The sequence below is a fragment of the Myotis myotis genome, unplaced genomic scaffold (genome assembly GCF_014108235.1).
Source record: "Myotis myotis isolate mMyoMyo1 unplaced genomic scaffold, mMyoMyo1.p scaffold_m19_p_8, whole genome shotgun sequence".
In the NCBI taxonomy this organism is placed as follows: domain Eukaryota; kingdom Metazoa; phylum Chordata; class Mammalia; order Chiroptera; family Vespertilionidae; genus Myotis; species Myotis myotis.
Genome location: NW_023416390.1, coordinates 82,513,834 through 82,526,855, shown reverse-complemented (window position 1 = coordinate 82,526,855; position 13,022 = coordinate 82,513,834).

The window sequence follows — 13,022 nt, the reverse complement described above, 5'->3', positions numbered from 1 at the left end:
CCATCTAAATATTAATTTCTTTATAACCATAAGTCTAGATAAGCATGAATGATCATCAGCTCTTTGAGTTCCTATAAGTGGTTGCCTTACCAATCAATAGCCTTGTATTTCTGGAGTTGACATGACAAATCAAACAAATATATTTTAATGATATGGTAGCATAACAGATATAAGTTGAGTTAAATAGGACCAAATATCATAGATCACTTTGTGAAGTCTTATAATCACATTAATGCATCAAATTTGGAGAATTATGAAAACCACTTTGTGGTTCTATAGCCTATCTTTGCCTGTCTTTTATAGACAGGTAATAAGAATTTCTTTAATAAAAAGAACAAACAAACAAAACAAAAAACTACAAATGCAATACTTACGTACATGCAACCAGTATTAGGTTAAAAGATTCTTGCTACCTGCATGTTTTGTTTACAGGCTGAATACTCATCTCTGCTGATAGACTCGGGCTCAGACACAATGGTTAGAGCGTCTCTGTGTTGCCTGTCCTTCAGCATGCTGATTCAGCATATCTGGAAATACTGCATTGGAAATGCATATTTCTGGAAATATAGTTGGCATAGCCCAGAATGCTGATTCAGCAAACTGATGATAAGCTGTGTGTGGAAATGTGAGAATTTATTGCAGCTTTTAAGATGAGAGCCAAATCTTTGGGATGAGGTAAGTTGATAGTTAGCTCTCTAATAGTCCACTTGTGCTGTGTACTGAAGATTCAGGGTGTGAAAATTTAGACAAATGTGGTTACGAGTTCTAAAAGAAGCTACTGGGGAACAGTTTTCTTATTTTAAGTACTAAATACATTATGACTTAGCTTTTTGTTTTTTGCAATTTCTTTTTTGTTTTGTTGTTTTGTTTTGTTTTGTTTTGTTTTGTTTTGTTTTGTTAATCCTCACCCAAGGATATATTTTTCCCCCATTGATTGTTAGAGAGAGTGGAAGGGAGGGGGAGAGTCAGAGAGAGAAAAAACATCAATGTGAGAGACACATTGATTGGTTGCCGCCTGGCAGGAGCCCTAACCGGGGTCAAGGATCAAGCCTGGAATCCAGGAAGTGTCCTTGACAGGAATCAAACCTGGGACCCTTCAGTCTGTGGGGCCCATGCTCTGATCACTGAGCCAAACTGGCAATTTCATTTTTAAATAAATCAGAAATCATATTATACATTTTGGAAATGTGCTTTTTTTTCCCCACATTTGACAACCCTTTATGTTACTAAGGAACCAAAACATACATTTTCTGTTTCTGATAAAAGCGTATGTTTATGTTAACAATGCCAGATTTTCTTAGCATAGTTATAGCTATAATTTTGAACCATAAAACATAGAGAATAGGATTTTATGTGAAAAGCAGTCTGTGGGAATTGAGAAAAGATAAAAACCAGTGTGTTCAAAGAGATTAGAAGAGTCATTCAGGATTTGAATAGGATTTTATGCTGTGTCTTCTACACAATATGCAATCAATAATAATTTTAAAATTTAATTTCAAAATGAAAAAAAATCATGTTATGCAAAAGTACAACTCCAATTTTTGAGCATTATTTAAAGCAAGTTAAATTTAAATTGATATTAGCGCTACAAAGAAATACTTAAACATTCAAAGATAGATGACATAGCATAAGACATTGTAACTTAGGCACTGCCAAGTTTAAAACATGTGTAAGAGTCATATTCAAAGACTAGTTTTTCTTTATCAAAACTGAGACTAATGACCAGCTGCTAAAAGACCAGAGACAACCAGAACACACAGGATAGTTCAGCTTGAAAATGAGATCTGCTAGAAACCTTAGCTCTGTAAATTGAGGCACCTTTAGCAGGAAAACATGTGAAACTAAGATATATTTTCAAAAATGACTTAGGAGAGCATTGTAGCTTAACCCTAATAGGATGAGCCTGGGGCCTCTTTCAACTTTCTGAGTTGAGAAGCTGAATGGTAAGTGACAGTTATAAAGTTGATTTAAAGACAACAATAAAAATTAATGCTGGAGAAAAACTGAGAGTTTAAAATGTTAGGCAGGAAGATTTTTTAGAATCTGGTTTAGATATGGCCTTCGATGTTTTTGAGAAATGGGAAGAAAGTGAAGAGTAGCAGAATATGCAGCCCCAGAATGTGCTTTTCTGGATAAGGATTATTTTGACAAATTGCAGATATAAAAGCTCTAAAAACAATAGAGGACATCCTTTGCAAGGAGCCTTACATTCATAAAGAAAATTCCTGCATGTAAGGGTCTCTCTCTCTCTCTGTGCCAGAAGGAAAAAGATGACTAAATCATAAGAGAATCTTATCAACAGAGAAGGTGACTTAAATCTGCATAACAAACTCTATCCCATTTACCATGCTTTCCCTGGTAATCTCTCACAACTGCCACTCCCTCCTGTCCCAGCATCTGTCCTTTGTCTTAGCTGAAGATGACATTTAAGATGGTGGCCTGGACTTCTAGGGAGTTATTCCGTTTTCCTGGATATCTCCCATGTGTACTTGAGGTATACATGTTAATAAACTTTTGTTCAATTTTTTCTTGTTAAACTGTGCTTTTTAACAGAGGGTTTCAGCTAAGAACTCAAACAGGTAGAGAGAAAAATACATTTTTCTCCTCTGTTTAAAAAAGAAAAACAATATTGAGAAAATACAATGTGATTAATTAAATTATGTTTCAGGAAAAGACAATTTCTATAATAGTTATTTTAGCTAAAGCATATGATCCATAGCTTTATATTCCCTCTGACATAACATAACTAAGAAAGGGAGAAGCATAACATAACTAAAGGTGGAAATGCAGATATAAATGCCACCTTCTCTTCCTGGTGCTCAACTACTTAGAGAACCATCTAAAACAAGTTTTTGTTTTACTGTAATTATTATCCAACCCAGGCCTGAACCTATAATCAAGCTCATGTACTCACATCTGTCTTTTTAAAGACATCAAATTCTGAACTTTCTAGATGATTTCAGGACATCCGTCTGCTTTTCATACTTCCAAATTGCTCACGCTGCATCTATATTCTTTCTGCTCTTACACTGATTTTTATCCCTACCTTTCAACTCTCCAGGATTTGATTCCCTTGTGAATCTTGCATCATAAAACAGTGGAAAGAACTCCCAGGCTTTGGAGTTAAAAAAAAAATGCGTCAAAATCCTATCATAATGTGCTGTTTCTGTGTGACATTGGAAGAAGGACCCAACTTCAATGAACTTCATTTAATGTGTCTACAAAATGTGGATTGTTAATAACACTAATGAGATAAACTCAATCTTATTCAGAGAAAGTACTGTATTCATGGTGTTATTATATTATATTGAATGCTATGGTGATTTTGAAATCATAGCAGCAGTCTTTATTTTCCCTTCTTTCTGAAATATGTGGTTCTCTCATGAATAATGCCTATGTCAGTCCTCAATCATCTGGAATCTTTCCCTAAGTTTCCCCAAGTCAGTGCCTATTGGGGAAGATAATTCCTTAAAAATATTTAGCTTTCATCACCTGTCATCTGTCTATCATCTAACTATCCATCACCTATCTATCTATAAGTCATCTATCATCTTTTCTCTTATCTAAGTACCTACTATTTCTAGTTATTGCACTTTTAAAGTATGTAAAATTTTTATGCATTGTTAGAATCCAAACAAAAAGTGTACATTTAGAAAAATTAGCTAATGCTAGAAGTTTATTGACAGATTTTTTTTGCTTTGAGGCTGCCATTTATCATAAAGCAAAAAGCTATCTTTTTCAAGATACCAGATAGGACCCATTTGACCCACCAGTCAGATGAATAAGACATATAACAGTCGTCATTTTTGAGATGTGGATATCAAATTCTTTGCCTGTTAGAGAAAGTTACAATTTTATGGTTGTCAATTGAGAAGTGATTTTAAGTGAACATAAATGAGTGTTCTTATGTGTTTACTGAATAAAAAAACGAAGTAGTAAAACACTTTTAATTTTAATGTGGTTGACTGATTACCTTGTATTTATAAATAAAGGAATTTCAAATGGATAATCTTATAATAACTTTTCAATGTCGTTAAAGCATGATATATATGTATGTCTTCCTAAGGCTTTATTATTTGCTACTGGTATAGGTGACAATAAATACTTCATTCTGGTTAAAGGGGTAGAAATATTTTCACAATCTATAATTCATTTCAAAATAACAACCTTCTGCACCCTAGACTATATAACCAACCTTAACCAGAGGAAAAAAGTAATAATTATTATCTAATTTAGTTACAAAGGCCTGTTTGTCAAGTTTCCAGTTAGAAATTACTCTTCTAAAATGTTTACATTCATGCAGCACAATTTTGAATATTAAATCCAGCTATATCTTGGTATAAAATTTGAACAAATGCTAACATGTGTACAGGTAAATGTGGTGGGTGAAATTCTACTTCACAAAAAACAGACTTAGAGAGCTTCCAGTTGGACTGGAACAAGAAATGCCAAGGAAGACCAACATGGTGGCACAAGTAAACTCAGCCTCCAATCCCCCCACAAAGATCAATGATTGGATAGCTACCCTCAAACAAAAACAGCTTAGGAAACATCCAGAGTTTACTTGGAAAATTTTAGCGACATAATAGAACTAAAATATCTGAGCATAATTGCTCAAGAAAAGTAGGAAGATAACTACATTTCGGCCTGCATCACTCCCCCCCACCCCCACCCCCCAAGCTGGCGTTGTTCAACAACACAAAGGAACTCCTCAGCCAGAGAGAGTTTCCCTCACCAAGATAGGAAGGGCTGGGTGAATTACCAGCTTCCCCAGCCAGCTCAAGGTACTGCAGGGAAGTCTTCTCAAATTCGCCCCACCCAGACTAATGCAGCGGAAATGTACAGGGTGAGGAATAAGAAAAGCAGAACCTCTCATCAGCACACCTGCAGCAGGAGTAACTGTGTTCACAGAAGCCTGCTCGGCAGACAAACTCAGCAGATCTCACCACTGACTAAGCCAACAGCCAACATAGCCACTGTGAACCCCCTGCAGATTGCACCCATTTTTGCCCCGTAGATATTTGGGCCACTGATGCCAGCTGCCTGAGTCTCCCCATATCCCTCCTCCCAACCTGGCCCCTCAGGAGCCCAGGAACCACACCAGCAGCCGTCCCAGGCCTCTGGGCTATCCTAGGGTAAGAAGCTGGCCACTTGAGTATCTCCCTATCCCTGAAAGAAAGCAGCAGAGTTTACTCAGGCCTCTGTGGCCCTGCAAATGCAAGATGCTGGCCTCCGCCCTTGAGGCTGATCGTCTCAGCTGTGCTGTACTCAGGGTTAGCCCCTCCAGCTGTGCATCTGAATCCCAGCAGCCTAATACTCATCATCCGTCTCCACTGCAGTGCACTTGCTCAGCAAGAAAGTGTGCAGCCAAAAACCAGGATCCCTGCAGCTGCTCGTGGGCTCCCACCAGGCCCTGCTTTCTGTTATTGGCCAGCACTACCATGCCCACCTGGGCTAAGCCCCTCCTACTGTGCACCTACATACCCCCAGTCCAATACCCATCAACAGCCTCCATTGCAGAGTGCGTACTTAAAGGAAGAGTGGGAAGCCACAGGACAGCATGCTGACAGCCAGGAGCTCTGCATGCCGGGTGGCCCTGGCACTAGCTGCCTGCCTTGGCCCGCATCACTCCACATGTGCCTACAGCCAGCCCCCATCACTACACAGCACCTGCACCCGAGTGTTTACACACCACTAGCTCTGGTCACCGATTCTCTTTGCCCTGATTCCTAGCCACTTGTCCTGGAAGAGCTGCTGAGGACCCCAACAGTGCTTGAAACCACTGCACACTTCCCTCATTACTTGCTAAAAACCACACAGTTGTCGGTGCTATGAACCCCAACAGTTTGAGCTGAAGAGATATCACATCCCCACACACAGGGTGCTACCCTGCAGCACCAGGCTTGTGGTCAGAGCCATGCCCCTACCTGCCTACCCCCTTCAGCTGAAAGGCTTCCCTTACTGAAGTCAGTCCAAAAAGTGTGGAAGAGGTAACAGAAAACTATGCAAGATTGCAAAGATCAAAAATAATGAGGGAAAAATGACTCCACTAAAGAAATACAGAAAAAAAAAAGTCTGTAACTAACTCCAAAGAAATAGAGATACAGGAATTGCTTGATGAAAAAAAAAATTAAAAATAATTACTTTAAACCTAATCAGAAAGCTATAAGAGCACACAGACAAACACTTTAACAATATCAGAAAAACAATACAAGAACAAAATGAAGAATGCAATGGCTGAACTGAGGAATTCAATAGGGAGTTACACCAGACTTGAACAAGAAGAAAGAATCAATGAGTTATATGAAAGATCTATTAAAATTATTCAACCAAAAGAGCAATAATTAAAAAGAACAGAAAGGAATGGAGACAGTCTGTGAGACATATGGAAAACCATCAAGGAAATGAAATGATGTATGTATCACTAGAGTCCAAAAAGAAGAGAGGGAGAAATGGGTAGAAAGCTCATTTAAAGAAATAGTGGCTGGGAAGTTCCCAACCCTGGGGAGAGATTTGGACAACCAAATACATGAAACCAATAGGTTGTCCGAAAATCTTAATCTGAAACCAGTATCTCTATGCAAATTATAATTAAAACTGTCTAAAATCAAAGACAAAGAAAAAAATTTTAAAGCAGCAGTAAAAAATAAAATAAAAAATTCCTTACAAGGGAATCCCCAAAGGCAATAAAATAAATGGTGCTGGGAAACAATATTTACATGTAAAACAATGAAACTAGACCTCTACTTTTTTAAAATTTATTTTTATTTTATTTTTATAGATTTCAGAGAGGAATGGAGAGGGAGAGAGAGATAGAAACATCAAGGATGAGAGAGAATCATTCATCAGCTGCCTCCTGCACATCCCCTACTGAGGATCGAGCCCAGAACCCAGGCATGAGCCCCCGACCGGAATCAAACCTGGGACCCTTCAATCCACAGGCCGACGCTCCATCCACAGAGCCAACCCAGCCAGGGCTAGACCCCTACTTTTCACCACTCACAAAAATTAATTCAAAATGGAGTAAAGATCTAAATGTGATAACTGAAACAATGAAACTCCTAGAAGAAAACATGGGGAAACCTCCTTTACGTTAGGCTTGGCAATATTATTTTGGACATAAAATCACAAGCAACAAAAAAATAAATAAATAAGTGGAAAATATGGGCAGGTAAAGTGAATAGATCTTTTTTTCTAAATTAGACACACAAATGGCCACCAAGCATATGAAAATATGTGGATAATCCTAATCAGGGAAATGCAAATCAAATCCACAATGAGATTTCATCTCACACTTGTTAGAATGGCTATCATGAAAAGACAAGCGATACAGGTATTGGTAAAGATGTGGGGAAAAGAGAACCCTTGTGTGCTGTGCAACCACAGGAATTTAAATTTGTGCAACCACTATGGAAAATAGTATGTAGTTTTCTCAAAAATTAAAAATAAAACTGCCATATGACCATTGTATTGGTAAATCCCATTTATAAGTAAAAGCAATAAATAAATGAAACACGGTATTAGAGAGATATATGCGCTCCCATGTTTAATTGCAGTTTTATTTACAACTAGAGACCCGTTGCACAAAAATTTGTGTACTCGGGGGAAGGGGGGGGGTCCCTCAGACCGGCCTGTGCCCTCTTGCAGTCTGGGACCCCTCGCGAGATAACGACCTGCTGGCTTTGGCCTGCTCCCGGGTGGCAGAGGGCAGGCCCAATCCCTAGGTGCAGCCCCTGGTCGGGCTCAGAGCAGGGCCGATTGGGGAGTTGGGGCGCCTTCCCCTGTCATGCACAGAGCAGGGCAGATTGGGAGGTTGTGATGCCACCCTCAGTCATGCTCAGGGTAGGGCCAATTGGGGGGGTGGGGCACCACCCCCTGTCACACTCAAGGCAGGGTCAATGGGGAGGTTGCGGCGCCACCCCCTGTCACTCACAGAGCAGGGCCCATCAGGGGGGTTGGGGCTCCATACCCTGTCATGCACAGAGCAGGGTCAATCAGGGGGTTGGGGAGCTCCCCCTTGTCATGCACAGAGCAGGGCCGATCAGGGTGTTGAGGAGCTCCCCCCTGTCACTCCCAGAGTAGGGCCGATAGGGGAGTTGGGGCACCGCCCCCTGTCACACTCAGGGCAGGGTGGATCAGGGGGTTGGATCGCCACCCTCTATCACCCACAGAGCAGGGCCGATCAGGGGGTTGGGGCACTGCCACTGTCACACTCAGGGCAGGGCAGATGGGGAGGTTATGACTCTACCCCATCACCCACAGAGCAGGGCTGATCAGGTGGTTGGGGCGCTGCCACTGTCACACTCAGGGCAGGGACAATGGGGAGGTTATGGCTCTACCCCATCACACACAGAGCAGGTCCGGTGGGGGGGGGGGGGGGTTGGGGCACCGCCCTCTAACACCCACAGAGCAGGGCCAATCAGGTGGTTGGGGCGCCGCCACTCTCATACTCAGGGCAGGGCCAATGGGAAGGATATGGCTCTACCCCGTCACACACAGAGCCGCAGGGCGATCAGGGGGTTTGGGCGCTGCCTCCTGTCACGTTTATCCTGGTGCCAGTAGGACTCATGGCTCCGCTGATCCCGGTGCTGGGAGGCATATTACCCTTTTACTATATAGATAGAGGCCTGGTGCATGGGTGGGGCTGGCTGGTTTGCCCTGAAGGGTGTCCTGGATCAGGGTGGGGGTCCCCACTGGGGTGCCTGGCCAGCCTGGGTGAGGGGATGATGGCCGTTTGCAGCTGGTCACACACCCTTCACGGTGGGGGACCCCACTGGGGTGCCTGGCCAGTCTGGCTGAGGGGCTGAGGGCTGTTTTCAAGTTGGGACTGAAGCTCCCAACCGCTCCTTTTTTTCTTTTTTCTTTTTTTATTCTGGGCCAGCTTTAGCTCTGAGGCCTCAGCTGCTGAAAACAGGTTTCTGGCCTTTGTTTACCGGCTGTATTTGATACAATGTTGCAATCCAGATGGCTGAAGCTCCACTGAGTAAAGCAGGTTTCTGGGTTTTTTTTAGCTTCTTTATTCGCAACATAGTTGCTTAGAGTTGCAGCTGAGAGGCCGGCAAGTCAGGCGGGGAACGTTGGAGTCCTCCGTCACTGAAGCAAGCAAGCCTCCCTGTTCGCATCAGCTGCCTGGCTGCCGGCCGCCATCTTGGCTGCCAGTTAATTTGCATATCTCGGCCCTACTCTGTGAGTGACAGCGGGATTAGCCAATGGGAAGGGTAGCGGTCATACGCCAATTACCATGTTTCTCTTTTATTAGTGTAGATAGCCAAGATAGGGAAACAACGCTAGTGTCTATCTATGGATGTATTAACAAAGAATTTGATACACACACACACACAATGGACCCTTATTCAGCCATGAGAAAAAAGAAAATCCTACCATTTGCTACAACTTGCATGAAAGTTAAAGGCATTATGCCTGGTGAAATATGTCAGAGAAAGACAAATACTGTATGATATCAATTATATGTGGAATCTAACAAGTCAAATTTATAGAAACAAATAATAGACTACTGGTTATCAGGACTAGGGTGTGTGTGGAATAGTGGTCAAAGTGTGCAAACTTTTTTATAAGTTGAGTATGTTCTGGACATCTAATGCACACCATGACGACTATAGATAATACCATATTACGCAGTTGCAAGTTACTATGAGAGTAGATTGATAAATGTCTTACCATAAAAAAGAGACAGTTAGTTATGTAATGTATTGGAGATGTTAGCTAACACTAGGTGGTAATCATTTTGCAATATATAAGTGTAACAAATAAACACATCGTATACCTTAAACTTAAAAAGTCAATTGCACCTTAATAAAGCTGCAAATATAAATTTTAAATTTAGAGATTGAAAAAGGAATTGTTGAGCCTGAGCAAAAGAATGTCACCCAGAGAAATATGCTGACTCCTTAGGTTTCAACAAGAAAAGTATTAGTTTAATCAGAGTTCTAAGTCTTTTTGTTCTGGGCCTTTCTAATAATTATATCAGAATCTGACTTAGGGATGGATGTTAAGCTAACTAGAGACCTGTGCAAGACATATTTTCAGTATGGAGTATGTGATGGTGAGTTTCTTGTACATCTCTTAGGTTTTCCTACTCCTATTTCTTCCAGCCCCTCATTAAAGGCAGAATAAAGCCACCAGTGTGCACCAATTGAGGATTGCATGATCTCCAAGAGCAGCTCTCATTCTAAGTCCAATGAACAGGAAGGTTAGTCCCTTTGGGGCAGCCCTGCTCCTAGTGCTGAAATTCTGTGGTCGCAGTAACCTTGCAGGCTTAGGAAATACTGACACACAGAAGCCCTTCTTTCCAGCCAGAGAAACTGTGGCCCCGAAAACTCTGTGGGGGATCACTGTTTTTCACCTCTTTGTGTCCTCCTGCCACTCGGACACAGCCCAGTCTAGTCTGAGAATCTACCTGAGGGACTGCTCAGCAAAATGGTTACTACACAGCCGTGGCTTACCAGCCAGAGCACCAGGAAAGGGAGTCTGGAATCCGGAGGATGTTGGGCCCATCAAAGAAAGGAGTTCAAGCGTAGAATTCATCTTGCGGTTCATGGGGGAATATCCAGAACAGAAATCAGTTCCATCAAAGCAGCAAAGAAAACTTGCCATATAATTCACCAAAGAACCAGAATGATTGGCTAAAAGTGCTTTTTCAAAAAAAAATTTAGGCTGAAAGATGGCTCTTAAAATAGAAATTCTCTGAAGAAAAAAACTAGGTTAATTTTTCCACCGTCTTCCCACGAGATATAAAAATCCATCCTTTTATACAAGAAGACAGTGTGGTGTAGGGGAATGAAATAAAATTGGGAACTAAAATCTGAATTATAATCCGGTTATCATTGCTGCCTAATTATATGGCTTAAACAGGTCAGCTGTCCCTGCTGTTCTTTTATTTTTTAATCATTTTTTTTTAGTTTTCAATTGCAGTTGATGTGCAATATTATATTAGTTTCAGGTGTACATCCTAGTGATTAAATATAACTTACTAAGTAATTGCCCCAATAAATCTTGTACCCATCTAACCCAACCATAGTTGTTAGAATACTATTGACTATATCCCCTATGCTGTACTTTACAACCCCATGAATATTTTTTCACAACCAATTTGTACTTCTTAATCCCTTCACCTTTTTTTTTTATTTTTTTATTATTATTATTTTTTAATTTATTGCTTAAAGTATTACAAAGGGTATTACATATGTGTCCATTTTATCCCCCCGCCCTAGACAGTCCCCTAGCCTCCCCTATCCCCCAGTGTCTTATGTCCATTGGTTATGCTTATATGCATGCATACAAGTCCTTTAGTTGATCTCTTACCTCCCTACCTCCTGCCCCCCAACCCTCCCCGGCCTTCCTGCTGCAGTTTGACAATCAGTTTGAGGCAGCTCTGCCTCTGTATCTATTATTGTTCAAAAGTTTATAATGGTCTCTATTATCCATGAATGAGTGAGATCATGTGGTATTTTTCCTTCATTGACTGGCTTATTTCACTTAGCATAATGCTCTCCAGTTCCATCCATGACGTTGCAAATGGTAAGAGTTCCTTCCTTTTTAGAGCAGCATAGTATTCCATCGTGTAGATGTACCACAGTTTTCTAATCCATTCATCTACTGATGGGCACTTAGGCTGTTTCCAGATCTTAGCTATGGTGAATTGTGCTGCTATGAACACAGGGGTGCATATATCCTTTCTAATTGGTGTTTCTGGTTTCTTGGGATATATTCCTAGAAGTGGGATCACAGGGTCAAATGGGAGTTCCATTTTCAGTTTTTTAAGGAAACTCCATACTGTCTTCCATAGTGGCTGCACCAGTCTGCATTCCCACCAGCAGTGCACAAGTGTTCCTTTTTCTCCACATCCTCTCCAGCACTTGTCGTTTGTTGATTTGTTGATGATAGCCAGTCTGACAGGTGTGAGATGGTACCTCATTGTTGTTTTGATTTGCATCTCTCGGATGATTAGTGACTTTGAGCATGTTTTCATATGTCTCTTGGCTTTCTGAATGTCCTCTTTTGAAAGGTGTCTATTTAGGTCCTTTGCCCATTTTTTGATTGGATTGTTTATCTTCCTTTTGTTAAGTTGTATGAGTTCCCTATAAATTTTGGAGATTAGGCCCTTATCAAATATGACATTGGCAAATATGTTTTCCCACACAGTGGGTTTTCTCGTTGTTTTGTTGATGGTTTCTTTTGCTGGGCAGAAGCTTTTTATTTTGATGTAGTCCCATTTGTTCATTTTTTCTTTAGTTTCAAGTGCCCTAGGAGCTGTATCAGTGAAGAAATTGCTTCGGCATATGTCTGAGATTTTGTTGCCTTTGGATTCTTCTAGAATTTTTATGGTTTCCTGTCGTACATTTAAGTCCTTTATCCATTTTGAGTTTATTTTTGTGTATGGTGTAAGTTGGTGGTCTAGTTTCATTTTCTTCATATATCTGTCCAATTTTCCCAACACCATATATTGAAGAGACTTTCTTGGCACCATTGTATGTTCTTGCCTCCTTTGTCAAATATTAATTGAGCATATTGGTTCGGGCCGATTTCTGGGCTCTCTATTCTATTCCATTGATCTATATGCCTATTCTTGTGCCAGTACCAGGCAGTTTTGAGAACAGTGGCTTTGTAATACAACTTGATATCTGGTATTGAGATCCCACTTACTTTGTTCTTTTTCAGGATTGCTGCAGCTATTCGGGGTCTTTTTTTATTCCAGATGAATTTTTGGAGAGTTAGTTCTAGATCTCTGAAGTATGCCATTGGTATTTTAATGGGAAGTGCGTTGAATTTATAGATTGCTTTGGGTAGTATGGACATTTTAATGATGTTGATTCTACCAATCCATGAACACGGTATGTTCTTCCATCTGTTTATGTCTTCCTCTATATCTTTTTTCAACGTCCTGTAGATTTCTGAGTAGAGGTCTTTTACCTCTTTAGTTAAGTTTATTCCTAGGTAGCTTAATTTTTTTGGTGCGATGGTAAACGGGATTGTTTTTATAATCTCTCTTTCTGAAAGTTCAC